Raw genomic sequence first — 17,316 nt, forward strand, 5'->3', positions numbered from 1 at the left:
GTCCCCAAAGTTAAAATGCACATGATGCAAACAAGCGTTCCTACTAGGGATCTGACATGAGGCTATGTTATACTTGGTTTGAAAACTTAGGTTTATTGTTCTATACCTGGCTTACCCGAGCGGACAGCTCGAGCCGGGGGGGGGGGAGCGTACCGAGAATACAGAAGCTTCACCGGCTTTGCAACTTGTCCGAACCTCGTTCTAAAATTAGATAAGACTATATACATAAGAGAAGTCACACGAAGTGCACACTCCTCCATGATTTAGAAGACTCAGAAAGAAGAAGGGTTTCGTAGCAGTTCATATATAGTTCACAGAATATCAAAGCAGTAAAAGCAACACTTAGCACATTAGGCCCAAACATGTAACAAAATCAGATAATAAATAAAGCCAACTATAACAATTCATCTAAGCTCGAATTCTAAACCCTGAATCAGAGATTCTGGGTTCGATCCCCACCAGAGTCGCCAGAGCTGTCACACCTCCTTTTTCACTACACCCCGAAGAGATGCATATAAGGGAGTTTTTTCCAACTTAAAGTGACAATCGAAACGGGATTAATTTATTTAAAGATTCAGCGTCGCCACTTGGGATAGTTTATGGTGTCCCACGTCACCGGTTCGAATCCCGAATCGAGGAAAAGATTGACTCTGTTTTACAGTCCGCGAACCAAAAGTCCGGGTAAGGAATTCTATTAACCCGAGAGAAGGTGTTAGGCATTCCTGAGTTCCGTGGTTCTAGCACGGTCGCTTAACTGTTACAATTGGCCTATTATTTGATTTTAAAATACTTTCATACCTATGTGCATTTTAACTTTAAGCCGCTTTTAATTACTTTAAGGAAGATTTCAACGCCATCTAAAACACGTCTTGAACCACGCCACATGAAATGTACCCTGGTCCACAACACATTTTATTTAGCGTTGTTGAGATTTGGATTTGTGTCACATGAAATGCACGTCCGAGTTTAAGAAGGTAATTTTAAAATAGCGCGCCTAAAGCAACTACGCACTTTCGAATTTGTGAGGGCGAAGGAAATTCACTAAATGGCACGCCTCGATTTCTAAAGAAATTAAGATATTAATTAAGCGAGGGCCGTGCATTTTGAGATTTTATTTGGCACGGCGCACCTCAAATCTATTCAACTGATTTTATAACTACGGATACTCATATTTAAAGCCACTTCGAAATTTAGTACCACAACTACGTCACGGGAACCGTACCCGTGGCCATGATAAACTAATTACATGCCTGAAGCAGACTATTCAAATCTGTTCAAAAGAAGGATAAGCTGCTTGGTAATATTTTGAGCCAAATCGATCAGATCAGAGATGGCATAGATACGAAACAAAATGGAATGGAAACAGAACTTGTTGATCACTTAACACCAGAAAAGCATACTTGAACCATGAAACTACGACTCTGAGGGAGGAGCTGAATTTGATAAATTATTTTACATAACAAGTGAAGTATACCTATAACATATGTCTGCCCACATATATAACTCAAAATAGCCTCGAAATCGTATAATAAAGTACAACCAATTCTGAGCTCTTAAGAAAGAGCTCATTTGTTTATTGTCAAGGAAACCCCATAGCAAAACCAAGAAAAATACCAAACATGGATAATCAGTGCAAAAAACTATGGGTTAATGAAAAACCATAACGAAAGACAGTACCTTAACCACTATTTAGACTGTATGCAGAGCAATCAGAAGTTTACGCACATGGTTAAATCCTCACTCTACTATATACAGGGACCGATAATCTTGTTCATGCCTTCTTAAAGAGAAATACACCAACAGTAGTAAACATATACCTTAAGAAGCTACTCTCAATTTACTCTAGACTTGGAGACGTGATTACTATAAGATTCTCACAATGATCCAGATTCACACCAGATCTTTAAGTAAACCAAGATATTCAATCCAACATGGTACAATGTTCTTTCAAACAAAGCCAACAAACATCAATGAGATTCATTAGGCCGAAGAGAGACAGTAACAGATTTCCATTTCAGATCCTATATGACTGAACTGTTAAAGTTGGCATACCCCATAAGGTAATCTCAAGTGAGGGAAGTAGTAACATAGGCAATTGTCTTCCCTGAATGAGGGGATAGAAGGTTCATGAGCACAAATATGGAAAGCCAACAAAATTCAACCAAACTTATGCGCAAGGAGGCTTCTGCAAGATTTCATGGCTACCAGACTTACCAGATAGGCAGACAACACAGTAGCCTTGCTGATGATTTCCTTTGGCTGATTAGCAATTGCAAAACCAAGTAGAACTCAGATAGACACATAAACTACTAGTAAATCAGAGCCGCTGCAGCCAAACAGTGCAGAATTTTCATTCAAAGCCATGCAGATAAGCTGCCTAGACAGTGCAAAATAGGGCAGGCTAACTCAATTCGTCAAAGTTCGGAACAACTGCTCAAATTGACTTCTTCAACAGCTCGAAAGAGCAGAAGTCTTATAGCAGAAACAAGGTATATACATTCTCGAACAAGAGCAGGAAAATGGAGCAATCTGAACATGTACAATCAGTAGAACAATTAATCTTCAAACCACTTTAGACCATGAGCCAATGTAGCTTTGCGCCAGGTTTTAAAATCGAACATAACAGGATACTACATGGATCATTAAGATTCAGCCCATACACTATTGCTACCCTAAGAACACAAGCAGAATTACCAAGACTGAGCTTTAGGATTTAAATAGCATATTTCAGCATTGCCTCTAGAAAACAGACAAGAATTCCAAGGAAACTACTTCATGAATACAGCTAATGCATAATTCTTACAGCGTGAAGATCAGAATGCACTTCGACATGAAACAAAGGAACAATTTGATGCAAAGTAAGAAACTAAACTCGAATTCATTGATTCAATCCCACACAAGCTTACATGACAGCAACAAAGAGATGCAAACTCAAAAATTCCATAGCTCAAGAACAGCTAAAAAAATAGAGTTACATGAGAGAAAGAAATTGAACCTGAAGTTTCAAACTTTTTTTAACAATTATAGACTCAACAATACACCTTTTTGACTCCAAATCCTAGCGAGGTTCAGCAGCGAATCAATAAGACAACAGTAGAAAACCAAGCCTGAACTTCAATTTTTATCTCTTTGGAACTCAAATCCGGATTCTGAAAATAAGAAAACTTTGTATATATGCTTCTCTTAAACTTTGAAAGGACTATTCAAAGAAGAAAATCAACCCTGAAAACCATCAGTTCAAGACGTCTTTCAACCTTTTTCCAAAAAAAGAATTTTTCCAGTCCCCCTTCACAAAATCAGATAAGGCTTCTTTTGAAGACCAATCCTTGATGAATGTGGGGCTCGGATGGAGTAAAATCAATCCAACGCCTCACACTTATCCAATATCTCGTCTCCAAAACCTTCCAATCGTGCGATAAAACTCAAATTCGAGCGAGTGAGAGGGGAGGAGAATCTTGCATCAGAAACCGTTAACAACAACAAGATGAGAGAAGGAGGGACGCGTGGGTTAAGGATTTGGGATTCACTCGCCTGAATCTAGACTGAATTTGGGGCTTAGTTCGAGTGAGAACGATGGAGGAACAACGTTCGTTTGGGATTTAGGGCATGGGGCTCTCCGTGTATCTCTTGTGCGTTTATTTAGGACGTGGGTCGGGTTTAGGGGCGATTTGGGGCGGGTCAGGGGTGGAGATGGGTCTGGATTGGGCGGGTATTAATGGAAGATCCAATTTGGGACTAAGAATTGAAATATAACTCAGCCCAAAATCTGATCCACACCTTTGTTTTCTCTTTTCTTTTTTATTTCAATTTTTCCTTTTAATTTCTTTTAAATAAAATTAAAAATAAAACCTAAATTAATTCCTAATCAAATTATCTGATCAAATTGAATTAATTATAATTACCACCACTAATTAAATGCCAAATTAAAGAAAAACTACCAAAATTCGAAAAATTAAAATTAAAGTGCCAAAATGAACTATTTTGTGTGTTTTCCATTTTTATAAAACACTAAATTACTAATTAATTTCAAAAATGCAAAAATGAAATCCTAAATGAAAATGCAGCATATTTTTGTATTTTTCATTAATTATACAAAAATGAAATGCACAGACAAATGCAAATAATTAATAGAAAATGCCACAAAATTCACAAAATTGCAAATAATGAAAAGAAATTATTTTGTTTTGAATTTATGGGAGAAATTCATATAGGGCAAAAATCACGTGCTCACACTCACCTCCCCTGATTACCCGGTGCGGAGCCTCACTCCCTTTTCTTTTCATGGAGTGAGGTGGTACTATCTACTAACTGTTGCATCCCGCACCGGGGCAACGTCTCGAGAAGTGGCTTTACAATAGTAGCGCTGGAAAAATCCATACTAGCCAGATTTTTCTACCATCCACTTCTTCGTTCCTTTCTGCTTCTTCTGCGTCACTTTGCTATTCTCAACCACTCTCCTCTTCTTAATCTTTGCCCTCGGAGATATCATTCTGGAGGATCGAGATGAGATTCCCGGGGAGAGGTGCTTGAAGATACTGCCACCGAGGATGCCTCCTCGATAATAGGCTAGGCTATAGGCTTTTACCATATGTGTACCTTTTTGCTTCATTGTTTCTGTGTAAGGACCCCTTATGGGATTTTGCAATGGAATGTTTATGAATGAAAAATGTTTCTTTAATTTGTCTCTGACTCATACTATATTACCTTTATCAATGCTGGTGTAGAAAAAATCTAAGTGCATGACCCCATCGGTTGGTGCAAATATTGAGCCCGGGTTGGACTGATAGACTCGGATCATCGGGACCCCGACTTTGAGTTGAATGAGAGTGGAGGTTTGGACCCTCAAATTGAGATTTAGCCTTTAGACCCGGCGATAATCTTCAAGGGGGGATTCCCCCGGAAGCTCGAGAATGGAGACTGCCTTTAGGATTTCGAGAGCAGTCCCCGAGTGAAGGTTAACTCGGGCCGTATGGAAACTCATCTTGAACTTAGTGTATATAGCCTTAAGGCATTGTTGAAGGATCCCGATAAGGGACTACATGGGTTTAGATGGTATCCCGAGGCCAAGCCCATACGAATAGAGTTTTAAGTGCTTATTTTTCTCCTTGATAAGAGCCTTCAAAACCGGGTACCATATCGAGTCTTGTAATGACGTCGATGACCCCTTGGAGAGATCCCCCGAATCGGGTCCCATCTCGGGTATGGCGATGATGCAAAAGGCTTCATAGAGCCTAACGTTTTTTTGGTGGAGGTCCTCGAAATCGGGTACCATCTCGGGACATGTAGTGATATTAATGGCTTCTCAGAGCCTTTTTTCTTTTTGATGGAGGTCCTCGAGGTCGGGTACCACCTCGGGACTTGTAGAGATATTAATGGCTTCTTGGAGCCTTTCTTCTTCTTGATGGAGGTCCTCAAGGTCGGGTACCACCTCAGGACTTGTAGTGATATTAATGGCTTCTCGGAGCCTTTTTTCTTTTTGATAGAGGTTCTCGAGATTGGGTACCACCTCGGGACTTATTTGGTGCGGGGGTCTCCGACCCCGAAACGTCACACGGTGCTTATCAAATAGGTGACATGGCTGTAAAATGACCAAGGTGGTCCCACCGGCACATCTTCCCAAAGCAATTTTTGCCAACCTTTTAATCGGCCTCTGGGGCGGGCAGATCTTTGCCGCTTTTTCCATATATAGGGATGCTTCCCCCCTTTTGGAGATTCCACCATTCCGAGTAGTTTCTCTTCTTTTTACTGTGTTAGGCCTTTCGCTATTTCAGCATTATTGCCCTTGCCTAAATTCCTACTCTAGTTCTCTAATTTAGCTATAGCCATGACTACTACATCAGGACCCGTTCGGCATGGAGGAGAGAGTTCCGCCTTCAATTCTCGCCTTGTTGCCTAGGGACATTTTTCTTCGAGAGGGGACTTTTCATCAGAAAAGTGCCCCGATGCTCAGGATCAACGGGAGCATATCTTAAAGTTTACTTCTTTGATAGGAGAGGGACACCTTGGATCGGTGAGGAAAGACTGTGGATAGGGGGAGAAGGAAATACTGCAGGTACCTTCCCCGGATGAGAGTATTGTTGATACCTAATTTTTTCCTATATATTGTTCAATACGCAAATACCTTCAAAATAGCATATGTATGCATATATAAGTATGTCCAAATGTTTTAGTATTTTTTCCTTAATTTTTAAAGGTTTTTAAATCAATTTATTTCCATATTTTATCCATAAAAACCCAATTGTTATTTCCAAAATTTTATTTTTGGTAATTCAATTATTAGACTTTCACATTTTTGTTAAAATATAGCCAAGATGATTTTTGAATATTTTGTACAAATTTATTTAGTATTTTTAAAGCTAAATTGCATATAATGGCAATATTAGCCTCTTTTAGGATTTAATTATGTTTACATTTATAAAATTTAAGTCCAGTATTTTTAAATTGATAATTATATGTTATAAAATATTTTAGTACTTTCAATTTCTTTTCTAAAATTAACTTGCTATTTTTTTTATAAAATAATTTGGAAAAATGGGTATTTAAAATATAGCCAGATTTTATTTCAATTATAGCCTAAAATTGAGCCCAAATCAAGACCCAATTCCCTAACCCAATTGCAACTCAAACCCGACCCCCTAACCCAATTCACACGACCCAACCCGGATCCCTACTTAACCCCTTTAATCCCAGTCGTTGGTCATTTAGATCAACGGCCACCGACTGCCCTTTCCTAATTAAACCCAAAAGACCCCCAAACCTAATTCATTTCTCACCTACCGCTGCCCTTGCCGCTGCCATCAAACTACACCCTAATCCACCCTAATACCTGCCTAATCCATGGCCTTCCGTAGTCATATGAGACCTGTACCAGCCTTCCATGGCTTCTATGTGTTTGGTTCTATCGTTTCACGACCAGACTTTGAAGGAGTTTGGTCTAATCCTTGCTCGACTGGTGTTCATGGCCTTTCTCCGACCATCCACGACCTTTCCCGACCATTCATGGCCTTTCAAGGCGGGTCCTTGACCTTTTCTGGTTAGATCGTTAAATTTCGAGATCTTTCTCGTTTCTTTTGGGTTTTTTGAAACCCGAATCTCTAAGATCTTTCGATTTCTTTCAAATCAACCTTAGATCTATGCTTGCCATGAACTTTTAAGCATTTTTTCTCGAAGGTTCTTCAACATTGTTTTCAAAACGACTCTTCATTGTTCTGATTAGGAGTTTCCTTTAAGTTATTTCAAAAACCTTTTCTCTCATTCCCGATGTTATTTTATGACTTTACTATGTTAGAACTGTTTGTTATGCTTTCCTTCTACTTGAGTCAGCATGTTAAAACCCTAATTTCTTTTAGGTCTCAATCGAGTTCTGAAGCTATTTGTTAGATGTGAGCTTGTTTGTTTAAAATCCTTGATTGACTTATCTATTTACCATCATTTGAACTCGATTGTTGTTGAAAATCCTAGGTCTTTGGGTCTAAAATTGTTTGTTTGAATATTTTATGGAAAGTTCTTATTTCAGACTCTCTTTTCTTTATGTGACTTACCTGATTTTCACTATCTTTCAACTCGACTATGGTTGAAACCCTAACTTTTCAAAATGTTTCCTCACCTGCCACTGTGAGACCTTTGCATGTTTCTGATACTCTATTTTCTTCACTATTGATTCAATGTGACTTGACCTACTTGATTACTATGCTTCGAATATTTTCTTTACTACTGAACCCTAGCTTATTTCTACCACTACTGCATGCTTGTGATTATCTCTTTTGCCAATGTACTTGGCCTTGCATGTCTGATGACCCTGTTCACTTTATTTATATACTGAAGTGCAGAATCATGTTTCTTCTTTGATTGATCTCAATCGTGTGACTGATTTCAAAAACTTTCTTTTATAAACTCTAATTTCACTCGCTTGTTAAAGTTAATTGATTCCTTTCCTTATTTTGCCTTACTGAATCTTTACCCAAAATAAGCATATTTCTGTACTTAGGCTTGATTACTTACTCAATACTTTTACTACTCCTTTTATGGCAATAATCAGTTTGTCTCTAAATTGATCTCCTTTCCTTATTTTGAATCTGTCATTACCCTTTAAACAGTGACTCTTTTATTAAAGGTAGTCACTTGTGTAATTGATTATGACTGTTGATTATTTCTATATTTGTATTAAAACTTTACTTGTTACCTTACTTATCACTCGTTTTCAGAAGCTATAAATACCCTGCACTTTCTCTTCTTTCGAACAGACTCGAACCACTTGAGTTCAGACACACACTTCACTCAAAGCTATCTCTCTTTTCTCTGTTACTACTTGTGTTGCTGCCTTGTCTAGCCAGTTGAAAGCCAAGGCTAGGCTGTGGAAATTTGCTTACTTTTCTTTCTGCATTTGTCTCTTTACTGGTATGTTCTAATTAATCTTCCAGCATCAACAACAACATGTTTCTTTACTATTTCCTTCACTCTTGCCTGTTTTCTGCTTGTGTTTAATCTAGTTACATTACCAAGCATGCTGTAATCTGTCCCTTCCTCTTCTGAATTAATATAGTTTTCTTATGTATGAACTCTTTCAGTCACTTATTGTGACTTGTGAATACCAAACCTCTATATCCCCTATGTGTTTGTATTCTTTGGTTGGTTTGAGGGCATGTTAGCATGAGACATTGCTGGGCATGACCCAAACCTGACCCTTCCTATGGTCATATGCTTCATAACCCCTCTATGTGTTGTGTTCTCTGGCTGGTTTATGGGCATGCCAGCACCAGCTATTGTTGTGCATGTCCAAACCCGACCCCTCTTAGGGTCATATGCTCCATGCAATGTATTCCCAAACCCCTGACCCCACTGTATAAAAAAATGCTAATTCTGTGTAGGATTAGCTTTACTAATATTGTTTTCAAATTACCCTTTACCTTACTATTTTCAACCCAATTTTCAAACAAAATCTCTACTCTTGCACTTCCACTATACTGTTAGACTTAGGTTCTGCCCCTCTTGTGTGAGCCTTGTCTTGGGACCCATGAGCTCCCTCTGAACTTGGACACATAAGGGCTGGCCCTTCCACACTACACTCATCTCTATCTAGTTATGCAAACTTGGGTGTAAGCACTGCCCGGGGTACCTTGAGACCCTTAGGGAACTTTGACACACTCAAGTATGAGAAAGGCTTTGGAACAAATAGCATTTGAGGTGGTTTATTCCATAACTCAGAGAGGAAGTCAAGGATCAGGCTTTCTCTGGTTGTAACTTCTTCTTTTACACTTTTCTGATGCAATTCATTATTCAGTTTGTAATAATTTGTAATAAACATTGGGGTTGGGTAGTGAAAAAAGCTGGGTAATTATGAATGCTTAAGGTCTGTTGTTTTAAATTCTGCATATTTAACTCTGCATTTAGATGTCATGCCTACAAGATCTGTTGTTCTGCACGTTTAACTCTACATTTAGATATTATGCCTACAAGATCTGTTGTTTTGTATGTTTAACTCTATATTTAGATATCATGCCTATGAGATTTGTTTTCTTAAAACTCTGTATGTCTAACTCTACATTTAGATAACATGCCTATATGGTTTGTCTTCAATTCTGCATGTTTATTACCACACTTAGACACCATGCTCTTAGGATCTAAGTGGTTACAATCTGACATCATTAAAATCAGTACCTTTATAGAAATCATGCCTATAGGATTCAAGTAAATACTGCATGATTCATTTCACGTTCGACAAGATATCATGTCTATATGAATTAAAATTAGCAATAATAGATATCAATATTTATAGAATCTGAAACCAGTCTAGTTTAAAATCAGCCTAACTCATATTGTTCTGAATTAGTTTTAAATAGCCTGACTCCTTTATTTAACACGGTTTAGAAAGCATGTATATAGGATCTCAAGTCGTTTGTTTTAGAGTTATTACTTCTTTGCCACGTCCTGAATCAGTAATAGATATCATGTTTATAGGATCTCATCCAAACATTTAGGCAAGCCTTAGGTGATAACGACAATAAAAATTGAACCTGCTTTTGTTAATCAGTAACTGCTACAACCAGCAGGCAGGCCTGATTCAGACTTCTTATCTGAGTTATGTAATAAATTGGTCTGCCTCAACAATTAAAATTCTCCTTGCCTTAGTACTTTAAATTCAGACCCTAACTATGTTTAAGTCATGCTATTTATGTGCTTTGTTTGAGGAGGTATATATGAGCCTTTTAGTTGTTTACATGTTTCCCCTAATATGTAGTCCTATGTGTTTTTGTATGTCGCCTTAGCTTTTTTCAACTTTTGAAACCTAAAAGTAGCCTAACATCCCTCCCATTTAGGAATAGTAGTCCTAAGTTCCTCCGGGACTGATAGGAGTGGGACGGGTAATAGCATGCAATAATGGTCGAGACTAATCTGCGCTTTAATGCCTCGACGGGGTGGGAAGGGTAGATATGGATATGATGACCGGTGCGCTAATACCACGTGTATCCCCTATTATAAGGAGTGTCATACTGGTTATTGCATTGATGTGATCCATATTATAAATAAACCTAGGACCCCTCCCCTTTTCCTTTCCTTTTATATTCCCAACTATCTGTAAAAATGTGACTCCTTTTTCCAAAGATCGCCTTTAATTGTTCTTTCAAACTCTTATGTGTTTAAACCTGAATCCCCTACTATTTGAGCCTATACTTGTCTATTTGCTAACTATACAAATTCACAAAACTATCTGGTGAGGAACCACACTATTAGATCCTGAAGGGTGCCTAACACCTTCCCTTTAGGATAATTTCAAGCCCTTACCCTATCTATAGTTATCAAGCAAACTTAGAAATGAACAATATAGGTGTTCTAATGCACCTTAAATCATTAGGTGGCAACTCTTCAAAAGCAAAACCCAGTTTCCAAAAGAAATGAGTTGTCTTATACACATAATGTCATACAAACAATTTTCCGATGCAAAGAGGAAAAAAGGGGGCGCGACAAGTATTACAAACTGTGCCGAGGGATTCCTGAATGTGTTCACATATCCCTTCATGTTGGGCTCCCTTTATAGGATTGTGCTTGACTTTTGTCGAATGTATCAGGTTACCTTGGCCCAGATTCACCCGTCATTTTGGCGGATAGTGTTGATGGTGAGGTTTTTTGTGGAGAAGGAAAGGCTTGAATTTATGCTTAGCCATCTTATTAGACTATACCGACCCTTTCAACATTGAGGTCTGCTAACCTTACGATGACGGTCGACTACGCATTACATTGTCGATGATGAAGAAGACCAAGGTCGGGAGTAGATGAGTCGATTCGTCCGAGTACGAATTGCAGATATTATCCCCATGGAGTTTATGTCATTCCCTGAGGAATGAAATTATACACGTAAGTGGTACACTTGTGCCTTCACAGCTCTTCAATTACGGCGAAGGGGTGTTCCGTAAGTATGCCTTCATTTCTTTTTCTGCAGCAATTTCATGGATGCTAGGAGAGGTTCCCGATCCCTCAGATTGGGTTCAGATGTTGGTGACCCACTCGCCTCACAATGATCATAAGTCGTGAGCTTTATCTAAGGATAGGTGGGAGGCAAAATACCATAGTATGTGTTGTGTGATCTATTCCCTTCTTTTAGTTGAAAAACACTTTCTCTTTCTACGTGCTAACCCTGTTATTGTAGGCATCGAGGACCCTTCCGAGGCAAGGCCATGTCCCCTTGGGGGAGGGGTAAGAATGATCGCTAGATTCCGGGTTAAAGAATGATAATAGTAAGCAAGAGATACCTTTGCAAGGTGATGGCGATCAGGGCAAGGAGAACCTAGGCCGGGCGCCCAGAGTGGGAGTATTGATTGAGCCTACCGTACTCGTGATTTATGGTTTTGGGGAGGCAGTTTATCCTCCATTGTCACCTTCTTTTTCCATTGGAGGTACTTTGAGGGATACTCGAAACCCAGGATCATATGCACGAAGCAATCGTGCATCGGCCGGGGTTGACTTTTCAGAGCTGAGGGAACTAGGTTAGCAGATGTGCACTCGACCTTTGAGGAAGAATATTGACATCACTCTGTGGTGAGTTTTTGGCACAGGAATTTCGAGTTTCGCGCCTTCCCTTCCTTACTGAGTTTTCTTTCGCGCCGTGAGGCCAGGCTGCGGAAAGCTCTGGATGAGGAGAAATATTTGAGGCTCCTTTGCGATGAAAGGGAAGTCGAATTGGCATACTTAAGGTATAAGGAGAGTCGGAGCTCAAATTATGAGAGCTACTTGAAGGAGCAGGAAATTTTATTCCGCACGAGTAGGCGTTCCTCCTTCTAGCTCCCGAAGTTAACATTTTGTTTACTTCAGTTGTAGAAAAAGGCAGAGGGCTTTGAGTGGGTTCGAGATGACGTTGGCCGAGCCAAGCGCAAGTATTATGATTTGAATGCTTATGCGGATGCTCAGTCTTCGACAGAGGAGGGTGCTCTGGCTAAGGCTTTTGCCCTTGAGGTTCAACTTCGCTTAGCTCGTGATAATATCTTGGTCCGAAAATATACTATTTCCAAGTTCAAGACTGAGCTCTCGAAGATAAGGGCCGATATTGTGGATGCCTAATCTGAAGCTGTAATGCGCCGAACTAAAGCTGATCAAAAAGTGGTGGTCTATTTGAAAGATGTCACTAATGCTCAAGCTAAGTTGAGAAAGATCCTTGACCGTGAAGATAGGAGAAAAGAATATGTTCGGTGTATGTCTCGAAGGAAAACCCTCGAGGACATTCGTGGTAGGGGATTTGACCTCTCGGAAGAGTTGACGCAGGCGAGGGCGGACGAGCATGTTGTTCGGTTACTCCTGTCCGATACCGAGGATAGCGGAGATGAGACTGACGAGCCGTAGCCCCCAGGGGGTATATGGATTTCGTTTCGATTCTGCATATAGTATTCTCAAAGCGCGTTTGTAAATCCCCATGTATGTATAAAGAAGAAACCTTGCGGTTTTGTTTCTCTTGCATTTTCCTTTGCCTTAATTTTAGCCAGACGAACTGGTCATTAAGCCAAGGGGAATCCTTAGATTCATGGTATGGCCTTGAGTATCATTGGGCTGGCCCGTAGGCTCTTACGTGCTTTTGCTCTTAGGCACATTTAGGCCAACTATTTTGGGCTTAGTCCCCGAGTTGGGCATCGACTCGAGCTTATTTGACCCTCAAGTTGTCGAATTTTAGGCTGGCAAAAGTGGCTCTTACACTTTTGGTCGATGCGACCTTTCAGTGTATGTGGGATGGAAATAATGGCTCTTATGCTTTTTACCATAGGCATATTTAGTTAACTGTTTTGGATTTAGTCTTCGAAGTGGGTTACAACTCGAGCTCATTCGACCCTCAAGTTTTTGAATTTCAAGCTGGCCCTTAGGCTCTTACGCGTTGGGTCAGTATGACCTTTTATATATGTGGGCTGGCGACAGTGACTCTTACGCCTTGGGTCGAGACCTTTTATGTAGGCTTTATTTTTCCCTCGATAAGGGTTTTTTGAAATAATGTTTTCCTTACTCTTTGATGGTTTAAAAAACCTCGATTGTGAGTCGTTATATGGCGATGATCGAGCACCTCAGAAGGTTTGGCTCGGAGGCTGATTATCTCGAAGCCAATGTTCAGGAGCTGACATGGTCGAAGCTCTTTTGCCTATATCGAGGGTAGCCTGTTTAACCGGTTCTTTTCGAAGTATATTCGGAGTAATTGAAGGCCTATGATTTATAGCGACGGTCGGGCATCCCCAAGTCACTTTAGTTTGGCTGGTGCAACCTTGTGACCAGAGTTATTTGTGTTTGGCCGGGGCCTTTATGTCCCGAGTAAAGTAGTTTTGGCATCTATATCGAGGGTATGCCTTTTTATGGGTCTTACAAGTTCGATATATAGCCGAAACTTTGAGATCGAGTTTATGCCTTTAGTAAGGTCTTACAAGTTTTTCATGCCTTTGAGGTCTTACAATTTTGGATACTTGGTACAAGTATTTTTCATACCTTACTTGAGGTCTTACAGATGTTGCAGATACCTTATGTAGGTCTTACGAGATCGAGGCTGCCCGCATGTGGTCTTATGGCCTCGGGTTTTGATAAGTCAATGGAGATGGAGATTGACGACAGTCCTCGAGTGGTTGAGGGTTTCTTGGCTCGAGAGCCATTGCTTGCGAACTTGGTATTGCCTCATCGGGGGTTTATAATTTTGGAGTTTCTGACCCGGAGGTCATGTAGCCTTGAGTTTTTCACGCCAGCCCCCGAGTATTTGGGATGTTTTGGATCTGGAGGCACTTTGTGATCTTGATGTCGCCTTATCGTGGGCTTATAAGTTAGGAGCTCTGACCCGGAGGTCGCATTGTTTTAAGTTGTTGGTGCCAGTCCCCGAGTGTTCGAGGCTCCTTTCGGCTTTGAGGCCGTTTTGTGCAAAAATGTCGAGCTTCCTTGAAATGAAAAAATGCTTTTAGGAAGTATTCTTTGATTACTTGGAACAAGTATACGTGTTTTTGCTGTTGCGGGCTCGATTGTTCTATACGGACACAGTTGGTTCGATCGTTTGGCCCAGTACATTACTTTCCTATTAAGCCCCCTTTTGGCGTATCTTGGCTTCCCCGAGTAGGTGACCTTCCAGGGGGGATGTCCCTCAGTATTTGAAGATGGTTGCAAAGGAAGCCTTGAATACTTGTTGGATCTTCCTTAGGTAACATGTAGGTGTTGCCTCATTAAAAAACTTGCCTGTAAAACACCTTTTTGGATAAAAACACAGTCGAAGGAAAAGAGTGCAACGGATGCTTTAAATCCTTAAGGCCTTCGAGCTGGAGAGTTCTTCGGCCATTCCGATCAGATACCTGCACTTAGATCATCGTAGAATATAATTGAAAGTGAGATAATACGATCATACCTTAGCATAGAGTGTGTCGGCGATGTTTCGGGCCTCGATACGTTTCAGCCGCCTATGATGAGGGCGCGGTACGGTTCCCCGCTTTGCTTAGTCGGGGATAGCCAGGAGTGTAGTTTGTTATTACTATTTTACTTTTTGCTTATCCTTTGGCTCCTTCGAAGGTGGAGGTGCCGGTGTCGGGGCCACATCGTGTATCGCGAACATTTCTTTCGCAGCATGCTGTTCCCCGTAGACGGTCTTAATCCCATCCTTCGTGGGGAATTTCATCATTTGATGGAGGGTGGATGGTACTGCTCTCATGAAGTATATCCACGACCTTGCGAGCAAGGCGTTGTATCTCATGTCTCCCTCGATGACATGGAATTTGACATTTTATATTATGCCGGTCACGTTGACTGGAAGGGTGATTTCCCCTTTTGTTATTTCGCTCGCCATGTTGAATCTTTTGAGGACTCGGGAGGCGGGTACGATTTAGTCAAGCAGTCTGAGCTGCTCTACCTCCCTCGACCTGATATTATTGGTCGAGCTACCTGGATCCATAAGTACATGTTTAATCTGAAATGTATTTACAAGAAAAGAGAATACCAGTGCGTCGTTGTGGGGTTGAGAGAAGGTCTCGATGTCCTCATCACTGAATGTGAGGGCATCCTCGGGTATGTAATCCCGAATTCGCTTTTCTCTGGTGATGGATATTTTTGTTCTTCTCATCATGGGCTCTTGTGGGTCATCGATGCCTCCCAGGATCATGTGGATGGCGTGTTGTGGCACATTCGCTTCGTTCTTCTTGAACGCTTCTTTTTCCGGAACTGGTATTTCGCCCGATCATTGAGGAATTCTCGGAGGTGACCTTTAATGAGTAGTCTGGCCACTTCCTCTCGGAGCTGGTGGCAATCCTCGGTCCTGTGGCCGTGCGTGTTGTGAAACTCACAAACTAAGTTATGATTTCTTTGCGAAGGATCTGATTGCATAGGCTTGGGCTACCTGGCGTGTCTGATTTTACTAATGGAGAACAAGATGTCTGATACATCTATATTGAAGTTGTATTCCGACAAGCAAGGTGCCTCTGTTGGCCCCGTGTTTCTATCGAATCCAGCTCAGTTGACGAGTCCTCGATGATTTTGGCCTCAGTCCATCCTTCAGTCATTGCGAGGTATGTTACGCCTCGGGGCATTTCTCCTGTCGTCGGTGTATGGCTAATACATTTCCTTGTTTGGTTTTGGCTCTTTCGCCAAAAGCCTACTCGGGTATACCGAGCCCGAGGGGGCCCCTAGTTTGTCGTCCTCGGCCCTAATTTTTGATTGATATCGATTTTGAATGTCCGACCAGGTCACGGCAGGATATACGACCAGGTTCAGTTTCGGTTGCATCGAAGCCACTGAGCTTCGCTTATTCAGACCTTGAGTGAAGGCCTGTACTGCCCAGTCATCGGAGATTGTTGGTAGTTCCATCCGTTCCATTTGAAAGCGAGACACAAACTCTCATAACATCTCATTCTCCCTTTACTTGATATTGAAAACGTCAGACTTCCTCGTCGCTACTTTGATGGCACCGACATGTGCCTTTATAAAAGAATCTGCTAACATGGCAAATGAGTCAATGGAGTTAAGATTTAGGTTGTGATACCACATCATGGCCCCTTTGAGAGTGTTTCCCCAAACTTCTTTAGTAAGACGGACTCGATCTCGTCGTCCTTTATGTCATTGCCCTTTACTGTGCAAGTGTAAGCAGTAACATGCTCATTGATGTCTGAGGTCCCGTTCTATTTTGGAAGGTCTGGCATTCTGAGCATCTTTGGAATGGGTTTTGGAGCTGCTTCCTCTGGGAGTGGCCTTTGTATGAACTTCTTCAAATCCACACCTTTCAGGATCGAGGGTGCAATCGGAATTTGGTCGACCCTGGAGTTGTAGTTCTCTACCTTTTTGTCTTTGGCTTCTATCTTCCTCTCGCCCGATTAGATCCTCTTTGTGAGGTCCTCGAGCATCTTTATGATGGCGGGGTCGGTTACCAACCTATTGTGGCTTGACCTCTCCAGTACCGTCTCGGCCCTGGGAGCCGTCCCCGGCGCTACCCTGTTGGGAGTTTTCTGGTGACTTTGCTGCTAAGCAATTGCTAGCTGTTGTTCCTGCAACATTTCAAAAATAACATGAAGGCTAACCTCCCGTACTTCCCTAGCCGGGCTTTCCTGGGCTTCTTGTTGGTCTCCTTGGTTCACGCTCCTATTAGTGTGGGAGCTTACATCGATGTGTTGAGCATCGCGTGAGACCACGTCCAAAGAGATCGGTTCTTGTGTGTTCTCAGGGTTTCGTGGTGGTACACCAGCACCTGGAACATCTACACCATTTTCTCCATGGTTCTCAAGATTGTTGTTCACTGAGTTGGATATTTTGACCTGAAATCAATGGTCTTGGGCAAGAAAAAGTGTGAAAGATAACTTGCATTATGTAGTTAAACCAGTAAGAAAATAATCACTA

General features: G+C 41.1%; 1 pseudogene; it reads right to left on the reverse strand.

Annotated features, from left to right (window-relative positions):
* The window catches only part of LOC104234976 (rDNA transcriptional regulator pol5-like), a 48,001-nt pseudogene that overhangs the window by 5,856 nt on the left and 24,829 nt on the right, over window positions 1-17,316 (reverse strand).

This window comes from Nicotiana sylvestris, chromosome 9 (assembly GCF_000393655.2).
Source record: "Nicotiana sylvestris chromosome 9, ASM39365v2, whole genome shotgun sequence".
Taxonomy (NCBI): domain Eukaryota; kingdom Viridiplantae; phylum Streptophyta; class Magnoliopsida; order Solanales; family Solanaceae; genus Nicotiana; species Nicotiana sylvestris.